The sequence below is a fragment of the Lipotes vexillifer genome, unplaced genomic scaffold, assembly GCF_000442215.2.
Source record: "Lipotes vexillifer unplaced genomic scaffold, Lipotes_vexillifer_v1.1 scaffold280, whole genome shotgun sequence".
NCBI lineage: Eukaryota > Metazoa > Chordata > Mammalia > Artiodactyla > Lipotidae > Lipotes > Lipotes vexillifer.
Genome location: NW_006773895.1, coordinates 364,655 through 385,800, shown reverse-complemented (window position 1 = coordinate 385,800; position 21,146 = coordinate 364,655).

Genomic DNA, 21,146 nt, shown 5'->3' with positions numbered 1-21,146 from the left:
TATGCTATCAATGCAGGTCAGATTTACAATCTAAACTGTAACCACATTGAAGTCTTCTGTGAATACAGATTGACTCTAAATTTAAGAATCAGTGTACACATGGCTGTAACTGCATATGTATCGTCTAGTGCTGGTCGAAGCAGTGGTGCTAGGATTAGTGGGCCTGATTGCATCACTCCTGAGGGATATTCTAAAGGGACTGTTCTGAACATCAATAGCAAATGGATTCTCTTTTCTTATACTCCTTCGATTTCTCAGAATTATGCCTCTTTTCAGTTTACTCTATATTTCAAACAAGTTGAACCCATTTCTGCTCTTCTGATGGCTGCTAAAATGATTTGACTTTATAGCTTTTTATACCTTCATCATATTTTCACTTTTTCCAGAATGACCCCAACTTCTTATTCTCTCAATTTTTAGAATTTTTCCTGCATATCACTATCCAGACTCTTACTTCCTCCTCGTATTGGAACTAATTTATTTCATAGGCTGCTGCATGGTAGCATCCTGTGAATTCCTTTCTTTTTTTCTTTCTTTCTCTTTTTTCGTTTCTCTTTCTTTCTTCTTTCCTTTCTTCCTTCCTTCCTTTCTCTCTCTCTTCTCTTTCTTTCTCTTTCTTTCCTTTCTTTCTTCCTTGCTTGCTTCCTTCCTTCCTTTCTCTCTCTCTTCTCTCTTTCTTTCTCTTTCTTTTCCTAAGTTGTCAGCTGTTTCCTTGAGCCTATGCCTCACTTCTTTTTGGTTTTACTTCTTCACTTTGATGGTGCATCTCCAGATACTTTCTGATAGAGGTTTTGGAGAGAACAATTCTTCCAGTCCTTGAATGTCATAAAAAGGACTTTGTTCTGTCCTCACATGTGGTTAATTGCTTGGTCTGATGTAAAATCTGCATTGGAAATAATTTGGTCTCAGAATATGTGTCTTATTTCTTTCTATAGTGTACTTGAAAAGAAGTCTGGTGCCTCTCTATTTCACTAAACTGTAGATGACTTTGTTTCTCTCTTCCTCTGGAATCTTATTAAATTCATCTTTATTTTTTCTGTCTGTTGGGAAGAAATAGAGTTAAATGCATAACTTCCAGGTTTTGAAGGCAGATTACTTGGACATGTATCTCAGTTCTGCCACTTACTGGCTAGGAAACATGTGTCAGTTACTTCACCATTGTCCACCTCAAGTTTCTCATCTATAAAAGGGGATAATAGTACATCTGTCTTCATGTTGCTGTGAGGATTATATAAGTTAGTACATGTCAAGAACATAAAACAGGGCCTGCATATGGCAAGTGCTATATGAATAGTTCCTATCAATATTTTCTAGTTCTATTGGTTTATTTTAATTTCAGCTTTCATATTTTTAATCTCTTAAGAGCTCTTTCATGTTCTTTGATCCTTTTTTATAGACTGGTAACTTCTTAAATGTCTCTGTGAACATAAGTAAGAAATCTTTAAAAACTATTTGGGGCTATGAATGATATTTTTCCTATGGAATAAATATTTCTGTTTATTTATTCAGTATTTCTCTTCCATGTTTCTTGTTCTCCTCATATGCTGGTAACCTTTCGTTTTCAGTTTATCTTGAAAACCGAAGGACATGTAGCTGGTGTCAGTTTCCTTTGCTTTGACTTCTGGTAGGTCTCTTCCTAGAGTGGATTCTGCCTGGATGCTTAAAGTGGGAGGATGCAGTGGAGCCTGTGGATGTATTGATTGGCTTCACTTTGAGGAGGGAAAGCAAAGCAGTGTAGGGTCAAATGGACCCCCAATCCCCCACCACACACACACACACACACACACACACACACACATACACACACACCATGCCAAAATGAGAAGACGTTTATTGCAAGGCCCCATTGGTCACCTTATAAATGTAACACTTCCTCAGATGGTATAAGTTAAAATAAACTTATGATGTAACATAGGAATGTTAGCATGGATTTCAAGTTTTAACCTAAGATCCTCTGTACTTACATATTTTATGAAAATTAAATCTGTTTATTCTAATAGCAATACTTAAAATACTTGTTCAGCATTAAACTTTACAAATTCCTTTCATACAGGATATTATTTGATCCTATGGGATTCTTAGAACAATCATTATAATCAAATAAATAATATACATAAAATAGATCTTTGAATGTATAAAGCACTATGCAAAATTACAAGGTACTACTTTAGCGTTTACACATATTAGTTGTATACTATATTAAGAAAATACATTTTATTACAAATAATACATTTAGTTTTGTTCTGCACTGACCTTCTCCAAAAAAAGAGAATGGATTTGAAAAAAGATACTAACTAGAATACTAAAATGATTAGAAATCAAATGGACCTTGAGCTCTTCCCTTGCTTCAGCCTACAGAGGAAGAATCAGAGGCCGCATGAGGCCCTATGTACCCAAGGTCACAGGGACTGCGAGTGATACAGCCTTTTAATGGCAGGACAAAAACAACTCTGATTCTGCATCTCTTTCTTTTTCATGTTCTTTACCCCCAATAAATTCTTACCTAGCAAAAAAACCTAAGAGTTTAAATTCTTCACATACTCCAGATTTCAGAAGTTTGTAGGCAAAGATACAAAGTAGAAAGATGAGAAGGTTGTTCCATGAGTACATGGTATATGCCCCACATCCAAACTACAACAAGACTTAAGGCACCCTCAACAGTGATGCAACAAAGGCAGTCGTTCCTCCAGACTTTCAGGGTCACAAACAGATTTCCAAGGTTGCCATGAGTTCAGCCGAGCTGTCTCATTGGGCTCTGTAGCTTGCAGCAGTTCCTGCCAGAGTGTAATAGAATCCTGGAGCGCTATTGTATTTTTTAAAGGCAATTAATATTTTATTATGCACAGACTTTTATTTGCATCATTTGGATCCCTCTTCTCTAATTAAATCTTGTGATTTACACAAACAAAACTGCTGTTCTTTAAACTCTGCAAATTATAAAAATTAACAAATACTTGTTAAAAGGAAGCAAAAGCAGCCACGGGTCCTATTTTTGTGACAGAAACAACTGGAGGCTATGGAGTGAATTGATAGTGTCTCTTATTTGAGTGGGGCAATGTGGCAATTACATACCAAATACCTTAGTTAAGTAGAACTGATAGAAATTCCAGCTGTCTATGAGAGAAAGGTTAATTCTTTAAATAAATAAAGTCAGAGTATTTTATGTGTCCACGTAGGATTTTTGCTTCATGACCTTGTGTACAGCGTTTTGTGTTATGGGATTTATAAATCAAGAGTGTAGTTTCAGGCATGCATTATACCAACCCTGCATTTGTGGAACATTTCCTACGGTCAAATGGATTGTATTCAGAGGGAACAGAAAGACTGAGCTTCAATGCCCACTTGCAGAATATGCCTTGTTCCTCTTTCTGTTTCTAAATGAGCAGTTCTTTGGTAAATTTCAGCTAGATGAGTATTATATCCTGCCCCTCTCCTGGCAATATATGGAGTAAAGATGGGTACCCTCTAGGAGAAAGACAAAAGTCTCTCTTGATCTCTGGAAAGACAGCAGAAGGGGACCAAGGGTCAGGAAGGAGAAGACAGAGCCAGGACAAGAAATAATCTCCATCCTAATTAAAGTGAAAGGTCTTATCAAAGCTTCCCTGGGAATAGTTTGCAGTCTCCTTGAAGGACATTACTCCCAAGGTCTCCATCTGGGGAAGAAGAGGAAGGACATTAGGAAGTAGATGGAGTAATGATCAATTAATTGACATGATGAATTTAGCAGTAATCTGTTTTCTTTATGGCTCTTTTTCCATGCCTGAAAAATACGCACTCAACCCAGAAAGTAGAATGAAAACCAAAGAGTTCAATATGGAGAAATGCACTTTCTGGACATTTCAGGAGAGCATTTTTCCAAAAGTGGAGGGCTACTCTGCAAGTCTGCAATTTCTATTCTCATTTGCATGAATTCTTTTCCGCATTCAATTTGTAAGTCACAGGCTTTCCTCCTTTGTGCGCCAGTAGATTAATACAGGAAAAACTCCACATGAAATTTTTATAAAAATAATTGACCATCTACCTAAGCGAATATATTTTAGGCATATTTGAGATAGTTTTATTTTAACTTATAATGACAGAAATGACTTCAGTATACCTTTCTTACAAGGGCCTTGAAATTCTTTTGCAATATGAGAACACACACAAATACACAGCAGGCAAACAACTTTATAAATTTGGGTACAGAAAGTCTCCAATGTAAAAACATCCCACATGAAAGCAACCCTCAAGTTAGAGAGAAATACAGCAAAGAATAAAATAACAGACCTTTTTATTTCCCTATTTTATCACTCCCTGATGTTTCTACTACTGTTGCGGAATTACTGTGGAAAATCTTAATTCTTTTAGAGAATGTGCGTGCTGCAGACTTGAAAAGTTTTTCTTGTGAGCCTTCATGAAAGCGGGGTGTATAAAGATAGCAAAGTAAGTTTCACCTCTTTCAAACTGTTCTCCCAAATTGACAATGCACCCAAGGAGGAACTGAAAACTCTTCTTTTCCCCAGTCTTCTCCCCTTCCTACTCACCCTCTTCCTCCTTCTTTTCCCTAAAAAAGGCAGCTTTCAGGATCAAGAGCTAAGGCACATGGTCCGATATGATCTTTTAGTGATTTTTTTAGAGCAACAGGTATTAAGGACTACCCCAACAAATTAACTACTGGTGGAACTTTATTCCTATGAGAACATGCATTCTAAAATACACGTGAAATAACAACACTCTAGATATCATTTACTCCCTAGGAAATGCCTACACTAATAATAACACAATATTTAGTGACAACTCAGCAGTGTCAGACTCAGTACTAAATTATTTATTATCCCATCTCATCACCACAATAACCCTAATTTGGAAGGGATTATTAGGATTCCCTTTATAAAGATGAGGAGAAGAGATTTAGAGAATTTAACCCCATACTCAAAACCATGCAAATACAGTGGAAAAGCCAAGAGTATGAGGATGAGAACACAGATCTATCTGACTTTGGAGCTGGTGCTGTTTAATATTGTGCTGCACTAAAATGCTTAGATGAATCTGAGGCAGTTTATCCATGTATAAAGTTATGTGTATTTTTAAGAAATTTTCTATTATAAGGAAGACATTTGTGGAGGTTAATTCTTTTATTATTGTACTGAGTCTCATATTTTTTTTAAATTTTTGCCACAAAAAACCCAAATTGACATATATAGGTAAATTTGAATCTTCCACATAACTTATGCTTATAGATTATTTCATAACGTTTGTAGTCAATCTTTTAAAAAATAGTGTTACAATGGTATAATGAAACTAATCTTTCTATTTTCTCCACCAAAAATTGTAATTGTTTATTAAACAACCACCCTTTATGGACACCACAGTACAAGAGGCCCATTTGAGAAGGTATGAGTCTCAACTTTTGCTTAGTACATCAGAGGTGCTTAATAAATATTTTGACTGAATAAATGATAAAAACGTCTTTGAATATGGCAAACATAGGGGATTCAGCAGTAAAACAATACATCCAAGTTTAAAATTAACGGCTCTGATATTTCCAGTAGTACTTAAATGTAAAAAGATAATGTGTTAAATATGATAAAACTGGGCTTCCCTGGTGGCGCGTGGTTGGGAATCTGAGGCAGTTTATCCATGTATAAAGTTATGTGTATTTTTAAGAAATTTTCTATTATAAGGAAGACATTTGTGGAGGTTAATTCTTTTATTATTGTACTGAGTCTCATATTTTTTTTAAATTTTTGCCACAAAAAACCCAAATTGACATATATAGGTAAATTTGAATCTTCCACATAACTTATGCTTATAGATTATTTCATAACGTTTGTAGTCAATCTTTTAAAAAATAGTGTTACAATGGTATAATGAAACTAATCTTTCTATTTTCTCCACCAAAAATTGTAATTGTTTATTAAACAACCACCCTTTATGGACACCACAGTACAAGAGGCCCATTTGAGAAGGTATGAGTCTCAACTTTTGCTTAGTACATCAGAGGTGCTTAATAAATATTTTGACTGAATAAATGATAAAAACGTCTTTGAATATGGCAAACATAGGGGATTCAGCAGTAAAACAATACATCCAAGTTTAAAATTAACGGCTCTGATATTTCCAGTAGTACTTAAATGTAAAAAGATAATGTGTTAAATATGATAAAACTGGGCTTCCCTGGTGGCGCAGTGGTTGGGAGTCCGCCTGCCGATGCAGGGGACACGGGTTTGTGCCCCGGTCTGGGAAGATCCCACATGCCGCGGAGCGGCTGGGCCCGTGAGCCATGGCAAAAAATATATATATATATTGATAAAACTAATAATTGGGCTTAGTAAGACAGTTTCAACAGCACAGTTTAACAAAAATTGAAAGGCAACTGTCATTCTCCCACTTCCTCTTCTACCCCATTTGCAATTCACAGAAGAAACCATATTTTATTAGGTTCAGTTTTATTTCTTCTGGTGGTCACCTTCAAAATTCTACACAATATGCTCCTATGCTTGTTTCTTGACCAGTAGGGGTAATCCTTTATATTTCCGGCATGCTGACATTTTGTGCTAAGGGGCAGTGCTAAGCAAGCTGCCTATATTGTCTCAGTTAGTGCTCACTGGGAATAAATACTGATGGTGTTAGTCACATCTGAGAAGCCCATTCTCCTTTCCATTGATTGCTTTATATGACATAATTTTGACAATAATTTATTAAAAGTCCTCTGGGGGTCTTTAGGGAAAAGTTTCTTTATTCTTTAAGAGAGGCACAGAATAAGGTATAATCTCATACTCACTGGACATTCTTGTGACATTCATGTAATAGTTATGCTGCAACCATCCTGTGACTATACATGAGGGAAGGTTACTCCCCAAGGGTGGCAGCTTGGAGTGATGGAAAGAGCATGAGTTTTTGAAAGTGTGAGGTGTTCAAATAATCAATTCATCCACCACCATTAACAAAGCCAGGTCTGAACATGTTCCAAAAAATTGAATTTACTTTTGACTTATACTCATCAAACCACAGGCTTCATATTACTCACAAGGTAATATGATTTAGTGAAAAAGACCCAAACTCTGGAGCTAACAACCTGGTCTACAGTACTCAAACATTTAAATTCTCTGTCATTTCATCTGTAATATATAAGCGTTGAACCATTGCTATTTAATATATGGGAATCTGTGACTTAGGAAGACACTTAGTTTGGACATGAATATAAAGTGAAAAACGAACAGCCTAGTATTACTTGTTAGTATTACTAACAAGTTAGTATATGTTAGAAAGTTCACAGATTTAGAATCTAGAAGTCTTGTCTTCATATTTCCAACTTTTACTTGATGGAATTTCTTGAAACAATAAAAGAACCTCTCTAAGCCTATGTTTCCATATGTGTAAAACAGGTATTATGATACACATTTTACAGGATCAAATGGGCTAATGTACATAAAAGTGTTTAATGGAATTTCACTCGTTCATTCACTAAGAAATATTTATATTGTCTACTATATGTGTCAGGAACTGTCCTAGGTTCTAGACAAAACACAGTGAACAAAACACATTAATAGGCATAAATCAGTTCATTTATTGACCCATGATCAGTTCTAATTTGGTTTATGAGTTATAAAAGCAAACTTAACCATTTAACCATGAGCTGATTGTATTACATTATAAATGTCTGATATACAGAACTGAAATACCACAAGAGAATATACATTCTGGGTTCTTTTAAGTGCATGATCATGGAGATCAGGGATTAGAGTTTACATTTTTTTTTAATTGTCTATGCTAGCCTATATTTGTTTAATTGAATTATATAATAGTTGTGAAAGATTCTTGATAAATCAGCTGTGCTCTCATTTCCCCTTGCTGCCAACAGTATGCGTTTTTAGAAAAGATTGGCATGCTTTACTCAGTGTCCATAACACAAAGAATTAGGAGAAAACATGAGCTCATATTATTGGATTCTTGACTAACATACACTAAACTCCCCAGTCTCCATTGCATAGCTTCCTGGGAGTGCATAGCCCCTTTCCCAATTTAATCCCTCCCACCTCGGAGACCTACCAGAAACTCTGTTAATTGTCCATTCTTGCTTTTGCTTTTGACTAAAGTGACAAAAAGATCATCTGGTAAAATCACACAGGGGAAAGTCTAGTTAGTCTTTAACTTTTCTCTAGTTTTATTAGTCATTTAATTTTGCTCCTCTCTAACAACTCCAGGTTTGAATCTTCAACCCTTTCTTCAGAGAAGTACATGCCTAATTGTATGGTCAGGCCGCTCAAGATGGCTGTTCTTTTGCTCTCTGTACATCACCCTGCTCTGCCAGTGCCTTCCTCACCTACACCCTACTCACATGACTGACCTTCCTACATACTTGACCCAGGCCCCCGCTAGTGATTATTCTAGCTTTAGATCAAAACTCTCCACTACGTTTATCAAAGGGGTGGTGAGGGGAGTGCCCCTCTACTGGTTTTCCTGGTAGCCAATGAGGCAACTTGTTGTCAATTCCCCCTATAACTGGCAAACTCGCCTTCCCCTCCAGAAGTGAAGACTGCTACAATGTGCTGCCCTGCACACGGTGGGGTGTCACTCCAGGACCTTGCTTCAGACATAAGATCTCTGTGTCCATTAAACCACAGATGTCTCTTACTGATTCTGGGCTCTTTCTTCAGTCTTAAAGCTGGCCTGTATGATGCAGCCCAACATGCACATACAGTTGTGTAAGTTCAGTCTTGCTCAGCAACTGCTAGCCAGAGTGAGAGGTGAAGGTGAAAGCGAGCCCTGTACCCAGCCAGTCATGAACCTAGGACCTGAATTTGATTTTCCGCCTGGATCCCATGTAATGGCTTTTACCTTCTCCTTCCTATACTTAAAAGGAAGAAAGAAATATGTGTGTATAGTTATTTTTACAAATCAGGTCAGAAAGGTGTTGTGTTGCTACCTATTACAAAACTCTGGGGGTTTTTTGGCCGATATTGTGTCTTAGGATATTTACCTCTTGGGTAATGTACCAACCTGAGGGACAGGTTACTCAACTTGGGTAATGTATCAACCTCAACTATAGCTGGTCTGATGGGTATCAGGGAAGAATTGAGATATGCTTGCATGTGCTGCCAATTTAGCCTTGCAATGAATTATGAGTTCTATAAATTCAGTAAGTGTTATTTTCTTGGCAGTGATTCAACTTGTCAGGATTTAGAAATAGCCCCCTGTGCCATTTCATGCCAACTGCAGCATTTTCTCTGCTTCTTCCTTGGCAGGACTGGCCTGAAAGAGCAGGGAATGTGTTCTCCCAGGACAGAGCAAGAACTAGTAAATCAACACCTCTACCTGTCATATTGATTTGCAGACCTTTTACCTTTCTGCCTTCACTTAATGGTTTGGGGGGGTGGGGGTGAGGGGTGGGAAGGAATAGAAATTAAAAAATAAATATAAATAAATTTCAGGATTTTTTCTTTTCAGGCTTTGCACTCACTTAGAATTGTTTAACTGAATTCAGAGAGAATGGATCACAATGCAAGTGCCTGGCCCTTGGCCTGGAGCAGTTTGTAACAGTGAACTTAAAAGGTAAAGAACTTTTGGTAGTGGAAGCAACCTAAGTGTCCATAGACAGATGAATGAATAAAGAAGATGTGGTACATATATACAAGGGAATATTACTCAGCCATAAAAAAAGAATGAAATAATGCCATTTGTAGCAACATAGATGAACCTAGAGATTATCATTCTAAGTGAAATACGTCAGAAAGACAAAGACAAATACCATATGATATCACTTATATGTGGGGTCTAAAATATGACACAAATGAACATATCTATGAAACAAAAATAGACTCACAGACATAGAACACAGATTTATGGTTACTAAAGGGGAAAGGGGCAGGGAAGGATAATAAGGACTTTGCGATTAGCAGATACACACTATTATATATGAAATAGATGAACAACAAGGACCTACTGTATTTAGCACAGGGAACTATATTCGATATCTTGTAATAACCTATAATGAAAAAGACTGAAAAAGAATATATATATAACTGAATCACTTTGCTGTACACCCGAAACTAGCACATTGTAACTCAGCTATATGTCAACTAAAAATTAAATAATTAAAAATAAATAAATAACAAATAAATAGAAAAGTTTAAAAAAATAACTTTTGTTAGTCTCGGGAATTTGTGTCATAGTTTGCATCTTCTGGGACCTGGGGTACAACTACAGGGATACGTGCCAACCCACAGTGTCATGGCAATGGTCCTTAGCTGCACTCTAAGTGAAGAATCATCATCAACCTATATGCTGGATTCCCCAAAAATCACAGAATAACAATGAAATTGGTATTAATAAAATAAATCATAATATTAACACTAACAACAATATCTAATCATGATAAATATGTTACATTCACTATCTCTTGTAATACTCAACACAGCTCTGTGAGGTAGGCACACTTATTGTGCCATTTTAGAGAGGAATAAACCGAAGCTAGGAGGTTAAACAAGTACCCCAGATTTTACAACTAGAAAGAAAAGGAGGTATAAGAAAAGGAATTGAAATTTGAATTCAGATCAGAAATACAGGCTGCATGATTTCACATATGTTTTTACATATGTTTTGGTAACAAACAAAAACAAAACAGAAAAACAGATAAAGAAATAGCTCTGGAATTTGGTAATAATTGCCACAGAGGTGGCACACCCAGTGTCTTGTACATTTTTATCTAGCTGACACCCGAATCTGTCAACAAAGAAAGAGCAATGACAACCACTCTATTCACTTTAGAGAAGCATATCTCCTTACTGCTAAAAGCTTTCTGAGAGAGTTGGCTTTGCCCACTGCTTCCCATGGAGAATTTTAGAGTGCAATGAAAGGCTTTTAATTAAGCCGCGATATTATAACTAGTATGCTTTGACTATTTACACTGAACACTGTTGTTGAGGCAGAATGTTTCTTCTTTTTCTTTTCCCTGCTAGTTTCTCAGTGGAAGTGAAAGCACACAGGAAAACAGAACACAAAGAAGTAAATAAAGAGATGTTGTTTTCTGCCCACTTAAATTTCCAGGATTCTAGTTTATGCAAAATGGAGGTGGCTTGGGTTGTGCATCTGAGCCTGTTCCTTTGCATCTTTCAAAGATCTGCTCTTTGCCCTTTGGCGCTCCTGTGGATGCTCTAGCACACATCTGGTATAATTATTCCCCTCTGCTCCAATGTGCAGACACATTCACAGACTTCCTCTGCTGACAGAAATGGCTTTTTAAAAGAGTTCATGACTCTGGTAATGAGTTTAAACACTGAATGTAAACAAGACTTACTCTATACATATGAGCTGTGCTTACTTATTCAAGAAGAATATTATAAATTACATTTTGTTAGTGTGCTCCAGGAACGAAGCATCTTTTATCTGTTGGACTAGGAATCCTTCTGCCTTAAGTTTACTGGAGAAAGTTCAACATACAATATCAAAGACAAACAACAAACCTCCAGTGATAAACCTTTCTCTAGTCTCAGTCTATTCCCTCACTCAAGGACTCTGAGAATTCTCTAAGTCCCTGGGTTATATTTTAGTTAAAAAAAAAAAAAGAATTTGAGGTTCTGAATTCCAATGTTACTTCTATCATTTGTTAGCAATGTGAACTTAAGCAAATCATTGATAATATTTTCTCTTCTGTAAATGTGGTCAAATAACATCTTGTCAGATAACCCTTTGGAGCCACTGAAGTTAACAAAAGAGAACAATATGTGAAAATCTTTCTGAACTATGATGTTACATAAAAAATATTCATTGCTATTTGTCACCCAAAATATGTGTAAAAACTGTGATGGAATATTAGGAAGGAAATCCTGGATTTGTAAAGGAGGGCAGAATTGCGACATATAACCAATTTAGGCTCAAGTTTTAGATTCCTATAAATCTTATGCACTGAGGTGAGCAAAATAATCACTAGGGATAAGTTGATTATTCTAAACGATGAGGGTTCAGTCCTAGAAGTCAGTATTGAGTAAAAATGGGGCATTATAAATGTCAGAACAGAGTGCATGTAACTGCAATGCTGGTGCATGTTGCCCCAGTGCATTCTATGTGAATCCAAAAAGTTTTAATAAAAGGAGTCGAAAGTACTGATCAGTTGGGATAATGAGCTGATTAATATTTCTATAAAATTGGCTGAAGAATCTAGAGAGTTTTGTACTTGATTGAGGTTGAGAACATGAGAGAAAACAGACTTTAGAATACTAACAGCTAATACCAACTCTAGCTCCCAGAGTTTTAAGAGCCTGCTAAGATGCCTAATAGACTGTTTGCCTAGTAACATCTTATATGTCCTTCCACTAATTGCTAAAGTACACTTGATTTAATCAAACTCAATAGTACTATATAAAATGGATTTGGAATTTAGTATTAATCCTATTGTTTGTTTTGTCCTACAATCCAAGCCAAATATTTAACAGTCATAATTAGAAATTTTAATATAATAATTTAATGAAAAGAATTACTGAGCACTCTTGTCTGAACTTAGACATTTTAAAAGAAATTATCTTAATAAAAGTAACATATAGTTCATTCTCTTTCCATTAGGTAAACCGCTGGATTCTCTATTCAATAACTTACTGTCTAAATCTTACTTTAAAAAAATCCAATAATCTATAGATAAGAGATATATAAAATATTTGTTAGTAAAATAAGAGGAAAAATATTTTCTTTCTTTAATCCATGTCTTTAAAATGTACAAGGAGGTAGGTCAAATCAAATGTAACTGTCTGGGCCTCATTCTCTAATGGATAGACTTTTACACCTTAGACCTAATGTGTATACATAGGCCTCTGGGAAATAGCATGGTTTGTGAGCTAATGATGTGCATTGCTAAATATTTTTACATCAGAGTGACATTTATAAATTATATTTTAATATTACAATTATTTTAGATGATTGCCCCCAAAGCCCTTTTATTTTTAGAAAATATAATGTATGCCTGGCCCACAGACACTCAGAACCCAAGATGTTCCAAATTGGACTCATTATCTCTCCACCCCCGCCCTAAAGCTACAGCTCCTCTGTGTTCCCTTTTGCTCCAGTAATGGGGCCACTCTCCTCCCAGGCACACAGGCAAGCAAACTTCCATCATCTTTGGCTCCAACCTCTCCTGACCCTTTAAATCTAATAAACCAAGCCCTCTCAAATTGATCTTTGAAATGTCTTTGGAATTTGTCTGCTATGCTTCATCGTGTCCATTCTTTCTATGATTCAGGCCCTAATTGTCAGATGCCCTAACTTATTCCAAGGGCCTATGTGTATGAAGCTCACAGGAACTAGTGCATCTATCTCCAAAATACCTTATATACATTGCTAGCATTACTTTTTTTAAAACACAGATATGAAGATATAACCACTTGGATGCTGGAAAACATTTTTGGCAATAGCATTTTATAGACAATGGAATCTAAATTCCTTAGCAATTCACCAATCCCTTCATTTTTTTCTTGCCCTATGGGTCATTTTTCCCCAACACCTTATGTTCTAGCCCAACTACACCATTGATTATCTCCAAATATTCTATATAATTCTTAGACAATTTCCTTTGAATGAGTAACCATTGTTACCTTCTACTCGTTGGGAACACCTAATCATTTTTACATCACAATTCATCTCCTTTGTGTCCTTGGAAAGGATTAATTATTTTTGCCACCCAGCTGCCTAACAGTTTGCTTATTCCTCTCTTATAATTCTTACCACAATCTAAATAAGAGTTAAAATTTGTCAGACATGAGTTAGTTAACCCCAGTAAGCAGAGAGCTCTTTGTATGCAGGGGTCTTATCTCTTTAATGATTATATGCTTCATATTGCCTTTTCCATAATAAGTCTCAGTTACATATTTATTATTAAACCTTTTAAAATTGTTTTGCAAATTACTATTGATGCTGTTCATATTGTATCATAAAAACAGCATTTTCTTAGCAGCATATCTATGTTATCTTTGGAAGAGATCAGTACAAATCAAGCCTTAGGAAAAAATACCCAAACCTCCTGACACGACATAGAATATTTTTTATCATACCTTTGCATTAGGATAATCCCTATATGTTTAAAAAGCCAAAGGAGCATATTTATGTTGCAAAAATGTTATGTTTCCTCAAAAACCTAATGAGAAAATATAGAGACAGATGGAGTTAAATTGGCTAATTTTCTGCCCAGCTGCCTAGATGAAAAATAAAGATGCACTGACCCTATGCTTTTGTATGCTAAACTGTTCAAATATTCAGTCTCTGTTAGTTAACCATTATGCCAAGGTTGAGTGGCCAGTATCTGGATTAGCAGACACTATTCACCTAGCTGTCCCTTTTGTTCTCAGTTTTTAATGTGAAGGAAGAGAAATCTTAAAATAGAACAAATCCTTGCAACTGGCTTGCATTCCTGAATATACAATTAGATCACTGTAAAGTGACAAAATCATATCACATTTATTTGAAGTGGTTCAAAAATAATAGATATATTTTTTAAATTGCTTGTACTTTTTTTCCCTTTTAGACCTTCCCAATCTTTAAAACTCTTAGCAAAAAAAAAAAAAAAAAAAAAAAAAGTGCCAATTTGCCCTTTAAAAACTAGGCAGCCATGAGATTCTTCTCATGTTAAAGTAAAATGAGAACTCATTTCCATTTTCACAGGTAGTTCAAGCCTCAAATGACAACTTCAACTCTCTGTATGTTTTAATGTGTGTGTGTGCATATGCACATTTTGCGGAACTCCTTCCTAACAATATTTTAAGTGGCAGTAATTTTTTTGTGTGTGTGTGAGAGAAATCTTTCTTCTCTCTAACTTGCCCCTAAAATCATCTTAAAAAGTCATACCCTCTCAATCTCTCTTCTATAATGGGCCATCCTTATGGGATGTCATTTACATTCTCTGAATTTCCCCTTCTCTTCTACCAAAGACTTACCTGTCCTGTGACTCTACATTCATCTGTAAGATTAGAAATTGTCAAATTGACAGAATGTTTTGTGCACATGGTGATTTTTAAATGTTTCCATTATATACCATTAAAAGATTTCACAGAAAACATTCCAGCTCCTATGAAAATCTGAATATTTAATAACATGTATTCTACCAAGCAATAGTCAGCTGGAGTTGATGGGATGTGTATCATTCAGGGGTGAGTCAGGAGAGAGGAAACACACCAGTTGTTTACACGGGAAAATTTAATATAAGAATTATTAGGTAGACAAGGGATAAATTACTAAGGGGCAAAGAGAAACCTAAAGGATAGAAGAGTAGCATCCAAAAGTGTTTAAGTTTAATTAGGTCCGAAAAGAAAAATGATACAAATGAACTTATTTACAAAACAGAAACACACTCACAGACTTCAAAAACAGATTTATGGTTAACAAAGGGGAAACAGAGGGGGGATAAATTAGGAGTTTGGGATTAACATACACACATTACTGTATATAAAATCAATAACCAACAAGGACGTACTGTATAGCATAGGGAATTCTACTAAATATTCTGTAATAATCTATATGGGAAAATGATCTGAAAAAGAATAAATATATGTATAACTGAATCACTATGATGATCATACCTGAAACTAACACAACATTGTAAATAAACTATAATTCAATAAAATTATAAAAAAAAAGAATAACATTCAAATGAAGCAGTCATTATCCTAGGGCTAAGGCAGAGTGCCCAAGGAAGAAACAAATCTTGACAAGCATGCCCTTATTTCCACCCCTTGATTTTTCACTGGAGAGGTGGGATCATGGCATACTGTGTACCAAAGAAGTTTGCTAAAGTGCCAAGAAAGGGACTGCAAACAAACAAACAAGCAAACAAAAAAACATTTGCTGGACTGCCAGCAAAACTCACTAGAAAGCCACCCACTGGGGTGCCAGAAGAAAAACTAGCTGGAGACTAAGTTCCATTGAGTTCCTGCATACTGCTGGCTGCCTCACATTGCAGAAGCAAGGAGAAAAATACTACACTAGAACCTGAAAGAGATGCCTCTTCCTCCTGCAGTGTCTTTTCAGTGCCCCCTCTGATAAAGTTTAGCATCGTGCCAATTGGCAAAGGACATGGTAATGGGAACCAGCCCCAGTGTTCTTAGACAGGGCAAAGAAGGATGGATTTAGAGCTGAGAGGCAGTAAACTGGTAACTGGCATAGAATATATACTCTAATGATCATATTTCCTCCTCTAACTCCTGTAAGCATTTGAGTTGAGAGCCAATAATCCAAAATATTAGCAGCACACATAGTGTGAGTTTCATGTCACAAAGAAAGACTTTTAGAAATTGGAGTCTCTGAGACTCAATCAGTAAACATTTGGAATTGCCAACATTGCTGACACATAAGGCAAAAACAGTACAGAAAATAGGAAGCTGCTATATATTGACCTAAAATGTGTTACTTTACTGTTGCATATTGAGATACCTAATGTGAAATAATATTAAATTGAAATATGTCTTTATGATCTGACCATAGCTCTATGTCAGCTTTAAGGACATTACCACCTCTTTTTGATATATTTGGATACTTTTCCAAGGTTTTAAAACCTGAATTTTTGTTTGTTTTAAAAGTTGTTTTCAATATGTGAATCAAAAATATTTGTTTCATCTTTATTTCAAATTGCTGTTATACCATCTACTCACAAATCTTATCAAATGTTCCCTGGCACTGGTAAGGTATGTGAAGTAAAAGTAAGAGATTTTGAAATTGCTTTCTCTTTTCTTGATCCTTTGGATGAAAGGAGACACCAATTAAAATTGGTATTTAAAAAGAATAACTGAATTTTTGGAGCTGCTTTCTACCTTCAAGAAAATGAAATGTGAAGCCTTTGAAAATATTCTGAGGAGAAGGCTTGCAACTTTTGCCTATGGCTTCTAACCACTGTTTATAGCCTTCTGAACCTAGGCAAGCAAAGAACCTATTTCTTCCATATATTCAGAAGTTAACTGGATTGATTTTCAATAGATGTTATCTTTTGCCTATGCCTCTAGAGGACCTTGAAGGTACTGATAACAACTTGGCAACACATCTGTCATTTATACAAGAGCAAGTCAAGATAATACCAGGGAATCATACTTCTGTAAAGGAAACTAGAATCTCCCAGGATGGTAACTAAGATGTTTAACTCACAGTTACTTTCAATACTGACTTCTGACTGCCTTTGACAGGTTCAGCATGTGAAAGAAGAGTTTTAACCAACTAGAGATACCAGGCACAGGAATTTCTGCCCAGGAGTTAAATGGAAAAAATTATTTATTTCTTTTATTTCCCTAAGTTGTGTTTATAAATACTAGATAAGTTCCTTCTGAAGATAATCTTTATTTTATATATTTATTTATATATTTTATATATAATTTATAATAATATAATTATATATATAATTTGTTTTTGTTTTTCTTTTACACACATACGCTAATATAAGGAATGCCTTTTTCTGAGTATCACTGTACCAACTTTGGAAGATGAAAAACTGAAACATTGAAAACTGTAAGTGTCTAGAATAATCTCTATTTTCTCTCATTTGTCAATGTAAGTGTGCCTCTAAAATATATAATGTCAGTATCCCCTCATGAAAGAAAGCAGATATAATGAGGGCATTATCTTTTGTGAAAGAAAATAATTTGTGTAGCTCTAAGAAATATAGTCTGCAATATTCTCTACATTCTATTGGAACTTAGTATTTTATTTAATTTTATTTATTTATTTATTTATTTGTTTATTTATTTGCGGTACACGGGCCTCTCACTGTTGTGGCCTCTCCCATTGCGGAGCACAGGCTCCAGACGCGCAGGCTCAGCGACCATGGCTCACGGGCCCAGCCGCTCCGCGGCATGTGGGATCTTCCCGGACCGGGGCACGAACCCGTGTCCCCTGCATCGGCAAGCGGACTCTCAACCACTGCGCCACCAGGGAAGCCCCAGAACTTAGTATTTTTAAGAACAGAAACAGGAGTATAAAAATATAACAAACTTCAAAAGCCCTTGTGACAGCATGACTCATATTGTATAAACTTCCTTGATCTCCCATTAATAAAGAATCATTTCTTCAAACCTGAGGGGTGAAAGCTTCAAGGTTTAAATTTTAAGAGCATTCACTTTAATGAAAACTCTGAAAAAAACAAGGTAGTGTTGAGGCTGATGGGAGATTTAGCTTTATTTTGCACTCAGGTACTAGACTTGCAGACTTCTGGCAATGCGTAAAGAGTACCTCTCAGGTATTTATTTAGTTAAAACATTCTAATAATTAACTCATTTATTAAGTATCTTGGAAGGTCTCTGGGGCTGCATAAGACATTTAAAAAACTATCGTCAGAGTAATAGTGCCAATGGAAATTCAGTGATTGAAGGAAGCTGAAGTGTAATATCCCTGAACCTCTTTAATGGGTTTCTTTGAGGACTTATAAATCACCCTTTGTACAAACTACTTGCGTTAACCTATAAAGAGAAATGTTCTGCTTGCATATCTTAAAAGAAAAGTTGTATGGATGGCAAATTTGGATGCTGTTATAAATTGAGGTCACATACTCAGACAGATAATGAAATGAATATTATCATTTTGCAATTACTTGAGATTGTAAGAATTATTGGAAATAAAGAGGGGAGAGAAAGAGAAAGAGAAACCAAGTGATGCTATAGAAGTATGGTCTCTGATACTCAGGCTTCTTACTATTGATTTATTATTTATGTTTCTGTTTTCTTGTCCTCAATTATTTTCCATCCAATTTTCTCTACATAAAATACATAAATATTAAGAGATGAGCCAAAAGGGTTACAATTTAGATAAGGACACCCACTTGATTTTATCATCCAGCTCTGTAGCAATCAAATTTAAAAAGATATTTGGAAAATATGCTAAAACAGAAAAGATATTTTCTTATTTCAACATTCATGGATGTCCAGTTAATACTCGAATTCTTTTTCAACTGTAACTGTTAGTTAATTCATCCTGTTTACAAAGTTTAAAAAAAGGATGTAATAAATAGTGGTATAAAATGAAAGCCATCACACATTAATTAACATAGAAATGAGGTTAGTTCTGTATGTAACTTAAAAACTTAATTGAAATATATATTTCTTTTAGCATCTGCTATATATCATGGTTGGTTTGTCTCAAGATTTCCTGTATTAATGATTCTTAGTAAATAACCTTAAAGTAGACTACCTATAACAGGCAGACAATGAAAACTGGCAGTAGATGGATTTAAAGACCAATGTGAACTTGGCTAAGAAAATCAAATATTTAACCATTTTGCTTTTTGAGGAGCACTTAGATTGTTATCTAGGTGGCTTTCCTATTTGCATACCAGTTAGGTAAGGATTGAGCTGTGTGTTTTTGGTGTGTTAGTGAATAAATATTCCCTAGCAGATTTGTGAAATCTAGTGTTTCCTATATATTTTACTTAACATGTGAGGGTATGTTCCACCCTGATGGAATTGAACTATTACTTAGAGTGATCTAACAGAACTTCATCTCCAGAATGGTTTATTTTAGTAACCTGTAATGTTGTGTCTAAGCTGTAATGAGTGCTCACAAATGAACAAAAAATGTACTTATCAAAACAGTTGTTTTCCATTTTTAATGTTCTTCATTGTTACTTCTTAAATTTTTAAGAAGGAAGTGCTTTCAGATATGAATGATTTTCTAAAACTTTGCTTAATTGTTTCTACATCCAGATGGTTAAACTAGTCAGTAAACACTCCAATTCCACAATATGTTTTTCAGTACTTTGTATACCAAACTAAATATTAAGAGCCATGTAGTAAATTTTAAACAGTATGCTGAATTTTCTGTTGACCTCTCAATGTCTTCTTCCCTCCCTCCTATGTTCCCCCATCTTTCTTGGAGGCTGGAGACCAGTGTTTCTCAGGCTTCTTTGCCATCTGGTTCCATTCATCAATGAGAGTCAATGAGTGATATTAAGAAGGCAGAAGAGAAAGAAAAGCCATGTTTTTCCTGACAATAGCAGGCAGACAGAAAGGTTGTGGCAGAAGCCTTCCTGTATGTAATTTCACAAGAAATTTTCTGATTCATTTCATCCACTTCAGTTCTGCAGGTTGCTGAGATTATTGGTGAAGGTTCTTTGCAATTATTGTATTATCTGATTTTCTGAGCTTTAAAAGTGATTTCCACAGACTGTTCTTCCAATCATTCCAACAGTTTTATTAGCTTCTATTCCCCTGTATTTAATTCCTCCAGCATGAAACACCTAGGAAGATTTCTGTTTTCCTGACAAAACCCCAACTTAATCAATTGTTTCCAAGTAAAAATAATCTTTCAGTTATTAGATACTTCTAGAATTATATGACTAGTTAACTATTTTCTCCACCCCATCTCTCTACAAACCTAGACTTTATAAATCCTATCCAAATTCACAAGAACATTGATCATGTAATTTTCTTCTCAAATAATGCCAAATACTGCTACCCGCCCACTTCACTTACTGCCTCTTATAAAAGTCAAACTACTTAGTCTAATGTTAGTTTTCTCCTCATGAACCTGCTTTTTCAGTATTATTTCCCACTCCTTTCTTTTACATATCTTATTCGCCAGCCAATTTGAACATTGAGGATTTACAATTCACCCCAGCAATTTTAAAAAATTACACTACCATTGTTTCTATCATTTAGTCAACTGAAACTTTCATCACAACTTGCCAAAATTCATCTTGATGACATATCAAAAAGGATACCTGTTCTATCACTTTCCAAAGTAGATGCTATATCATTCTCATTACATGTTTCTAGAAGTGACTAATACTGTCCTTATTCTTTGCATCCTAAATTCTTATTCAGATTTCCTTATATCATACTTCATATGCTTCAGTAATAATTAAGGGTTTTTTGTTGTTGTTGTTGTTGTTTATCTTATCTCCCTAAACCTGAATGCCTGGTACATAATTAGTGCTTAATATCGTTTCATTGAAAGAATAAAACATAAATAAAACAACATACTAGATATCATAAAAAACAACTTTCAACAAAACATTTTCAAATGCTGGGTACAATATAAGAAAATAACCTTTTAAACATATAGGTAATAACCATAAATTAAGGAAAATCCCTCCCCCCCATTAGAAAACCAGGAGGTATGGAAAACTCAACCAAAAGAATATAACTTAAAGTTATACCGGAATCTGACATTAATAAAAGCAATCTCATAGTTAGAATTTATCATCCAAATTT